The sequence below is a fragment of the Lactuca virosa genome, chromosome 4 (genome assembly GCF_052849685.1).
Source record: "Lactuca virosa cultivar CGN04683 chromosome 4, Lactuca_virosa_CGN04683_v6, whole genome shotgun sequence".
NCBI classification, from domain to species: domain Eukaryota; kingdom Viridiplantae; phylum Streptophyta; class Magnoliopsida; order Asterales; family Asteraceae; genus Lactuca; species Lactuca virosa.
In genome coordinates this window covers 270,897,306-270,906,311 of record NC_136429.1, presented here as the reverse complement: position 1 = coordinate 270,906,311, position 9,006 = coordinate 270,897,306, and the positions used below count along the sequence as shown (strand labels likewise).

At 32.1% G+C, this 9,006-nt stretch overlaps 1 pseudogene; it reads right to left on the bottom strand.

The window, feature by feature from the left end:
- Positions 1-4,377: 4,377 nt before the first annotated feature.
- Positions 4,378-5,568, bottom strand: LOC145168830 (cytosolic sulfotransferase 5 pseudogene; annotated as a pseudogene).
- Positions 5,569-9,006: the final 3,438 nt, after the last annotated feature.

The following is a 9,006-nucleotide window of genomic DNA, read 5'->3' as shown; positions in this document are numbered from 1 at the left end:
GAACTTGAAGTAGTATTTTCGAGAATATTTAAATCATTTGTTTGAAAATCAGAAATACTTTGATCGGAATCTGAATCAGTATTTAAAATAATTTTATTATTTGTTCTTTTAAATCATCAGAAACATTTAGCTCATTTATTTTTGTCTTAGCATAACAATTATTAGCTGTATGACCATTACGCCCACATTTATGACAAATAATAATGTCTTTTGATTTTCTCTTAGATTTTTTATAATTTGGTTTATAAGGTTTTTTGGATTTTGACGCATAATCTTGGCATTTTTTATAAGTTTCTGGAAGATTATAATTCTTTTTTCTGAAATATTTTGAAGGTCTTTTCTTATATACTTTAGATTTTGAAGTAGACGGACCATTCAATGGCTGATAACCATAATGTTGGCAAAAATTTCCCAATTCATTTTTACTGTTAATTCTATCTTTTTTGAGCTTTTCTTTAAACCTAAGATCAACACAAACTGCTAATCCCTCTTTATTAATGTAGTTTATTAGATCTCCATAAGTTAAATTTTGATAAGGGATGGTATTATTAAAACTTTCTCTTAATTTTTGTCTAACTCTTTCAGCAAAGAGTTTTGGAAGGCCAGCAATAAAACGTTCTTTCCAATAAGACTCTTTACAATCAGGTCTTGAAAAAACTTTAACAAGATAATTATCTTTATACCATCTAAAATCAGTAAGTTTTCTGCAGTGTAAATTCATTAAAATTTCTGAAGTTTTTTCTTGAAAAGTAGTAGGATCTCCTACAAAGTTTTTGATAATAGCAAAAATTAAAGTGTTAACCATATCATCTTCAAACGTTTGTATTTGTTGATTATTTTCTTGTTTTATAATAGTTTTCTTAGCAGATAAAATATAATCTTTTTCTTCTTGTGAAATATAGAAATCCCACCATCCTTTGAGACTACCAGTAAAACCAGAAATAATAATATTAACAATTTGAAGTTGAGTATTATTATGAGCTTTATAAGCATTAGCAGCCATAGTCATTTCTTGTACAATATTCATAATTTGATGTTCAGAATGGCCATCAACATTCCATTCATAAACAGAATTACCATCATATTGAGAACGATCAAATTGAAAAGTTCGTTCTTCTAGTTGAACATCTGGAAGAGAGGGCCTATTCCAATAATTTCTTATGGTTGGCTTTGGATTCTTTCCGAAAGAGCTTCGCTTTGATTGATGAATTTTATTAAGATTTGAAAAATCATTAGTGAGTTGACTAATATCATCATTTGAATTATCAAATTGTCGAGCAAGGGTTTCAAAATTTGTTTCACTATTAATATCACTATTTTCAGCTTCATCATTTGTAAGGGTATTAATACTGTTAGTGTTTGAGATATGAAGTTTTGAAAGTCTTTTTTCTAATTCGTTAATTAAATCTGTATTTCCTAGATTAAAATTACCATCGATTTGACAAGGAACAAAACTTATATTGCTAGTGCTTGCCATATCTTGCTTATTATCATTCTTGTCTTTGAAAATTTTTTCTTCAATTTTAACTAAATGCTCGGTAATACTAGATAAGGTTTCGTTTGCATAATTATTTTGGTAAATGATTTTTTGAAGACCCTTTTCTGTAGTTAATTGATTTGGGGCTTGAACTAAAGGAGTCGCAATAAACATATCGTTAATAATAATTTCTCCTTTTGGTGGAAAATTAGCAATAATTTCTTTATTAGAAATAATATCTTTATATTTTTTCTCTAAAATGGGAGTGATAGAATCATTTTTAAATGGGTAATTTATTTTATGTTTAGGGGCATAAATTAACTCAAACCATTGAAAAAAAGGAGAATGAATTTTATTTGATAAAACATAATCTTCCCAAAGGCCTAAATGGAGAAATCTTAAGTAGTATGAGAAATTTTCTTCATGCCAAGTTCTTTTTTTATTATTGTAATCTTTGTAATACTCAATATTTTTTAAGTAATCAAAGTCAACTTGATATTCTAAATTCGAGAAATTCATTTTAACAGGTTGTTTTTGTTAGGATTGAAGAAATATGTTTTATTGATTCTAAATTATGACTTCGTGATTTTTCGTATTTTTTTATTCCTATCGTTAGCCTAGAAATTTTTTCTATTTGTTTATTATATTTATTAGTATATGGAAGTATTTTGTATAAATTATAATCTTCATGAGTTCTAGTTTCTTCTAAATGTTGAATGGTTTTGCATATATTAGAATTTATCTTCCAATGTCTTTTTAACATATTAGCCCAAAACTTATTATTTTTTGAACAATTAATTTGTACTTTCGAACTCATATTTGTTGTTTAAAATTTTGAAGTTCATCAATAAAATCTGATTTAGTAGGACTAGGAAAACTATTTTAGAAAAGGATGTGAAAAATATTATTTCCAAACAAATTTTTGCTCGATGGCAAGCCCTTTTAGGTAACTTTGATTTCGAAATAGAATTCATAAAAGTCACTATTTTCAGCTTCATCATTTGTAAGGGTATTAATACTGTTAGTGTTTGAGATATGGAGTTTTGAAAGTCTTTTTTCTAATTCGTTAATTAAATCCGTATTTCCTAGATTAAAATTACCATCGATTTAACAAGGAACAAAACTTATATTGCTAGTGCTTGCCATATCTTGCTTATTATCATTCTTGTCTTTGAAATTTTTTTCTTCAATTTTAACTAAATGCTCGGTAATGGATAAAAAGCAACTTCAAAGATTTTTAGGATGCTTAAATTATATCCATGATTTTTTCAAAGATTTAGGGATTATATGTAAACCACTTTATAACAGATTAAAAGATAATCCTGAACCATGGACTCAAAAACATACAGATATAATTAAATATATAAAACAAAAGGTTCCTACTTTGCCATGTTTAAATTTACCTCATCCCAATGCCAATATCATAGTTGAAACCGATGCTAGTGATATGGCCATCAACATTCCATTCATAAACAGAATTACCATCATATTGAGAACGATCAAATTGAAAAGTTCGTTCTTCTAGTTGACCATCTGAAAGAGAGGGCCTATTCCAATAATTTCTTATGGTTGGCTTTGGATTCTTTCCGAAAGAGCTTCGCTTTGATTGATGAATTTTATTAAGATTTGAAAAATCATTAGTGAGTTGACTAATATCATCATTTGAATTATCAAATTGTCGAGCAAGGGTTTCAAAATTTGTTTCACTATTAATAAATGTCATTGTAAAAATTTAATCAATGTAATTACTAGTAGTTCTATTAACGTTCTTTCACAAGATGATAAAGATCTTTTAAACTCTCTTGATTCTATAAAAGATAAAAATATCCAAGAATTATTAATAAAGCAGATGCTTAATAAAACTAATAACATAACTCCTGATAATAATGAAAATTTTAATTTAAAAAATATATATGAAAGATTTACTGAAGCAAAGTCAATCTCTATGCAAGAACTTCTTGAATTAAGCTTGAATTACAATCAGTACATACATCTGGAGAAAGAATTATCTGAAAATCTAGAGACTTTGAACATCTGCTAGTAGAAAGAGAGACTCTTGGAGATTTTTTAGACATAGAATGAACATTTTTTAGAGAATGAATATTTTTTGTCTGCTTTCTTCTACTAACACATGATGTCTATTTATATTTCTTTTGAAGTCTTCAAAACATTGAAATCTTGTAGTGAAATCTTGCCGTAAGATTCAATGGCCAATCAATTATTTTTAAGTGGTTGTCACTTTCATCTTTTGAAGAAATTGTCGTTTGTAATCAATAAATATCACCTTTTGATAAAGCATGTCTTCAATAACCAAGATTACTGTTATAAAACTCATCTAATTTTAGTAAAAGATCTATCTTCCCCTTTAATTCTAGGAACACCTTTTATTACAAAACTATATCCTTTTATGGTTCATGATGATGGTATAAGAACTCGAGAATATTATCAAGCTATTTTGCTAGAGTCTGGTTCGATCAATTTTGTTCATCGTTCTAATTCAAAAGAAGGAAACATTGATTTTAGCAAAGCTCACATCATCAAAATATATATATATATATATATATATATATATATATATATATATATATATATATATATATATATATATATATATATATATATATATATATATATATATACACTTTGAAACAAACCAATTTCTAAATGTTAATGTGTAAAATGCATACTTTGAAACAGAAAGATGACCAAATAAAACATACACTTTAAATAATATGATTAAGCTTTGTGCATGAGACCAAGTGCCAGAAAGATGACCAAATAAAACATACACTTTATATATATATATATATATATATATATATATATATATATATATATATATATATATATATACTTTGAAACAAACCATTTTCTAAATGTTAATGTGTAAAATGCATACTTTGAAACAGAAAGATGACCAAATAAAACATACACTTTAAATTTAAATAATATGATTAAGCTTTGTGCATGAGACCAAGTGCCAACCCTGAACCCTTCAATCTGGTTTCAGTGATTGAATCAATCCGGTCTCTCATCTCCTCTGTCAAGTAATTTTCCCAATCTCCCACATTTCCTTTCCTGAAAAAATTCCGATTCTCCACCACCACCGGCGCCCTAAACTTCTGAACACCGTCCTTATTCACCGCAAAGTTACTCAAATTCTCAAAACTACACAGCTTCACAATCTCTTCCACCACTCCTGCCTCCTCCTCCTGAGCAGTAAATGGCATTCCCATAAACGCCGCCAACTTCTTCATCTCCACAGATGGTTCCCTCTTCATATCCTCATACTTCAAGAACAAGATCTTCTCAGGCGATTCCTGGCTTGCTTTCCAGTACCCCAACACATGGTCCCAAAAAGGTCCGTATTCGGAGATTCCGTTGCAAAAAAGCTCGTAAGCTTCATTAAACGAAATGGGTGGGAGTTCCTTCGACCTGATTTTGCTCATGAAATGCCACTTGGAAATGAGTGCATCTTTTGGATCCCTACACACGTACACAAACTTGCATGTCGACGATGGTGATGTCATCGAGGTCGGTAACAAGTTATGAGCAAAGTGTGTAGCAAACAATCGAGGGGAAGGGAGATTGTCGAACTTACTTACAGGACACTCAAGAAAGATTTGAGCGTCGAGGGAAGGGAAGACACCGTGGGGTCCGGTGTGATGAAGAGGATGGTCGGAGATTTTGTAACGGTGGCGGTTGGCGGTGGCGAACATGAGAGCTCTAAGCCAGGTGGTTCCACACTTCATGAAAGCTGCGAGGAATATGTCGGTGGGCTTTGGATGGAAGTATTCGTGGATCATTAATAAGCTCTTGATAGCTGTTTGGGGCAACCAGAAACCTTTGTGTAGAAAGATTTCAGGGCCCCTCCAACCTTTGCCTTTTGGTAGAGTTGCAACAATGTCGTTTACTTTTCCATTGAGCTCGTTGTGGAAGTGTTCTTGTTCGTTTGAGATTGGGTTTTCGCCATTAATGGCTGTGGAGTGGGAGCATGTATTTTGGTTGGGAAGGAGGTCCGTCAACATGTCTTCAGAGTACTGAGATTGTCGAGAGTTGAAGTAGATTAATAGATTGATGCAGGAAAAACTTGAAATATGGAGCTTCTTTAATAGTCATTGCCATAGATAAGATAATAGTATTAAGTAACTATAAAACGTACAATCAAAGTAACTGAAATATATAAATATAATCAATAGTAAGATACAGACACTAGCATGGCGACAATTGGCGATAGGATCGGCAGGATTCTGGCCACACCCGAAGCATTCAGTCTATGGAGGTCATAGATTCATGATCTTGATTAAGGAGAAAGAAAAACAATGGGAGCCTCCTAATGACCATTCGCACTCGGAAATAGAATCAGATTATCTGATATGATGAGGCTGAAGAAGACGACCATGAAGAATGAGGCTAAATTGGAGTTGAAGATAAAATTTCTTCACCGGTGGAAGGAAATTCGGAAGGTGTCGGGAGATCAGCAGAAAGTCGGGGGAACTAGACAACGATGGTGTTTGAGGTCACCGATGACAATCACGTTGAAGAGGCTTACGATTTCGCAGAATTTCGAGACGCCTTTTTACATCTCCCAATAATTTAAACACCGTTATTAATTTGGATCAACATATGCCCACTGATACTGGGCCTTGTAATAATTAAATGACACTACGAAGCCCATCGAGAGTATAACTCCGAACCTAGGTGTTTACTATTAAGTACACAAAAAAATTTCTTCGTATAATCAAAAAAATTATTTTTCATTAGAGCTTAATGTGTGGACAATTAGTTAAGAGGTGATTTGACCTTACATATCATGTCAAACATGGTGTTACAAGATTAAGGCTAGTGGGTATCGTGTCATACAAGTCACGTCAGCTTTGCCACACTATTTTAAATTTTTGCTATTTTCATGGTATGAATTGCCACATTTGTGATGTTATTTTTTTTAAAAAATTAATTAATTTTAAAAAAATAAACATTTCAAACATATTGTTTTTTTTTAAAACTAAAATTACATTTAACTAGAATAATAATTAGGATTTATAAGTCAAGGGTTCATTTTGTAATTTCAAAAACTATAGAGAGAATTTAAGATGGGGTACTTTTTGTTAGTAGACCAAACCCTAGGGACCTTTTATGTCAAATCTGGAAAAATTTGTTGTCTTCTCCTTCATTTTGAATTACATAGGAAGTTTCTTCAAATTTTGTTGACCTCCGCATTTCAAATATACACTCTCTCTCATCGGCACAAATCTACCGAGTTGCCGAGCCGTGCTCGGCATGCCGAGGGCTCTGCTGTTCGCCGAGGTAGCGAGATGCTTGCCGAGACCACACCGACGAACTTAAGGCTAAAGAGAGTCGTAACGTTTTTAACTATGAAAAAAGTGTCGTATAGGCATTACGTAAGCTTTGACCATGTTTGCCACAATTTACCTTTGAATAGGGGTGGTGATGTTGTTACTTACCAATTTTTTCTTTAAATATTAATTAATATAAATCCAAAAGTTTTCAATCTTTTATTTACAATAACAATTAATTTAAAACTTTTTAAAAAAGTTGTCATGGCATTTAAAAATAAATATATAAATTACATACATAAACAAAAACTTTTAAAATACATCGATTTTTTATAGTTTTTAATCGTTATCTTTTTTTAATAAATAACGTTTATTTTGGTATTTAGGTTAGTAAATAAGGTTGTTGAAGAAAAGATAGGCAGATAACATTTACCCTTTTTATATGGATTAAATAATTCATAGAGAAGAAAACAAATCATACATATTAACTAATATATATTTGTTTCAAATAACTCAACGATGGAAGCATGCGGTGGGTAAACAAAGGCTTTATCTTCTATTTGATAGGTAAAGAAAGCAGTGGAAACATGCATGCATTGTATTACCGCCCGTAAAAGAATATGTGTTTGCCGCCGGCAACGCCGTCCACGTAGGATTACCGTCGGCATAAGTTCCTCCACACAGTTTAGCATAAGTGGAGAAAACATGCAACAGAAAATAACACCATTAGATTTCTTTTTCATATCATCATTTCTTTTTCTTTTTTTTTTTTAAAAAAAAATTCAAATGTATTTGTTTTCGATTTCTTTATTTTTTATTTTTCCAATATGTTTTTTAATTCACTTTAAAAAAAAATAAAACATGAAATTTAATTAAATCTTAAATTAACCATAATATTTAAATACTAAAAATAACATTACATACAAAAAAAAATAAAACATTGAATGCAAATAAAAAATAAAATAAAATAAAATAAAAACTATAGTCCTAAAAACATAAAAACGATACACTAGTCATCCAAATATTTCTTTTCGATCATCTTTCAGAGCACTTGCACTTATCGTGCTGTGGTCTCATATTTTTTTCGCTAGTATGGAGAATTGTTAAATCATTCGCTATTTGATTTTTATCATCTTGATTACAAAGAAACTTCAAGTGTTCACGTTGCACATCAACCTTTTGTTGTGCGATTAGATTGTAATGGTCGAACTTTGCTTTCATCTTCACCAACTCTTGTGCCCTTCTTTTGGCTTCGTCTGCGTGTCGTTGAGCGCGCTTCGCTTTGTCGTGCCCGACCAGTCGACGTGCGCGGGGGGGGGGGGGGAGGGGGAGGGGTCTCTTCAATGTCGTCAGGGATATCATTTGTCTCGGCGTTGAGGTCGATGTTAGTTCGTGCATCGGAAACGTCAAACGAACAAGAATTATGCTTTGTCGCGCCCGACCAGTTTGCGTGCGAGGGGGGGGGGGATCTCTCCGATGTCGTCGGGGATGTCATCCGTGTCGGCGTTGAGGTCGATGTTAGTTCGTGTGACGGAAACATCAAATGAACTAGAACTTCGATACCGCTTTGATTGTGCCTCTGACGATGTTTGCGCCTTAATCCATTTTGGATCTTTTCTGTCAATCTTCCATATTTTTTCAAACTCAAAAGTGTGCCCCATTTCGACATGATATTGTTCCCTCGCGGCTTTGAACACATCAAAATCATTCGCACCACTTTAATTTTGCGATTCTAGTCTCATGAAAATCCCATTATACTTGGTGCATTTGTGACTGATCGGAGTTCACTTGCTACTAAGCATATCCATATTGCAATATTGTTGCTTTTTCAAAATCGTGTTGAATTTTCCGAGCACGACTGCCCAAAACCCAACTCTTCGGATATATCATTTCCTACTAGGGATGAGCAAAAGCGGGTACCCGTATAATTTTGATGGAACCGGAACCGGCTATACCGGTTCTCAATATTTTGGAACTAGCGGTTCCAGTTCCAATTCCGGGTATGCACTTTCAAAATATATTTTAATAAAAAACCTAGATTTCAATAAAAACTGTTTTTTAGTTATTCAAAACAATAAGTGTTTTATTTCTTTTCAAAAAACCCACTTACTAATCTACCGTATCACTCGACAGGTAATGTGCTAATTCAAGCTAAAAGTGATTCACAGAACCTCATTTTATATAACCTGACATAATTATGGTCTTTGTATCTACCCACCAATGTGGGATTGC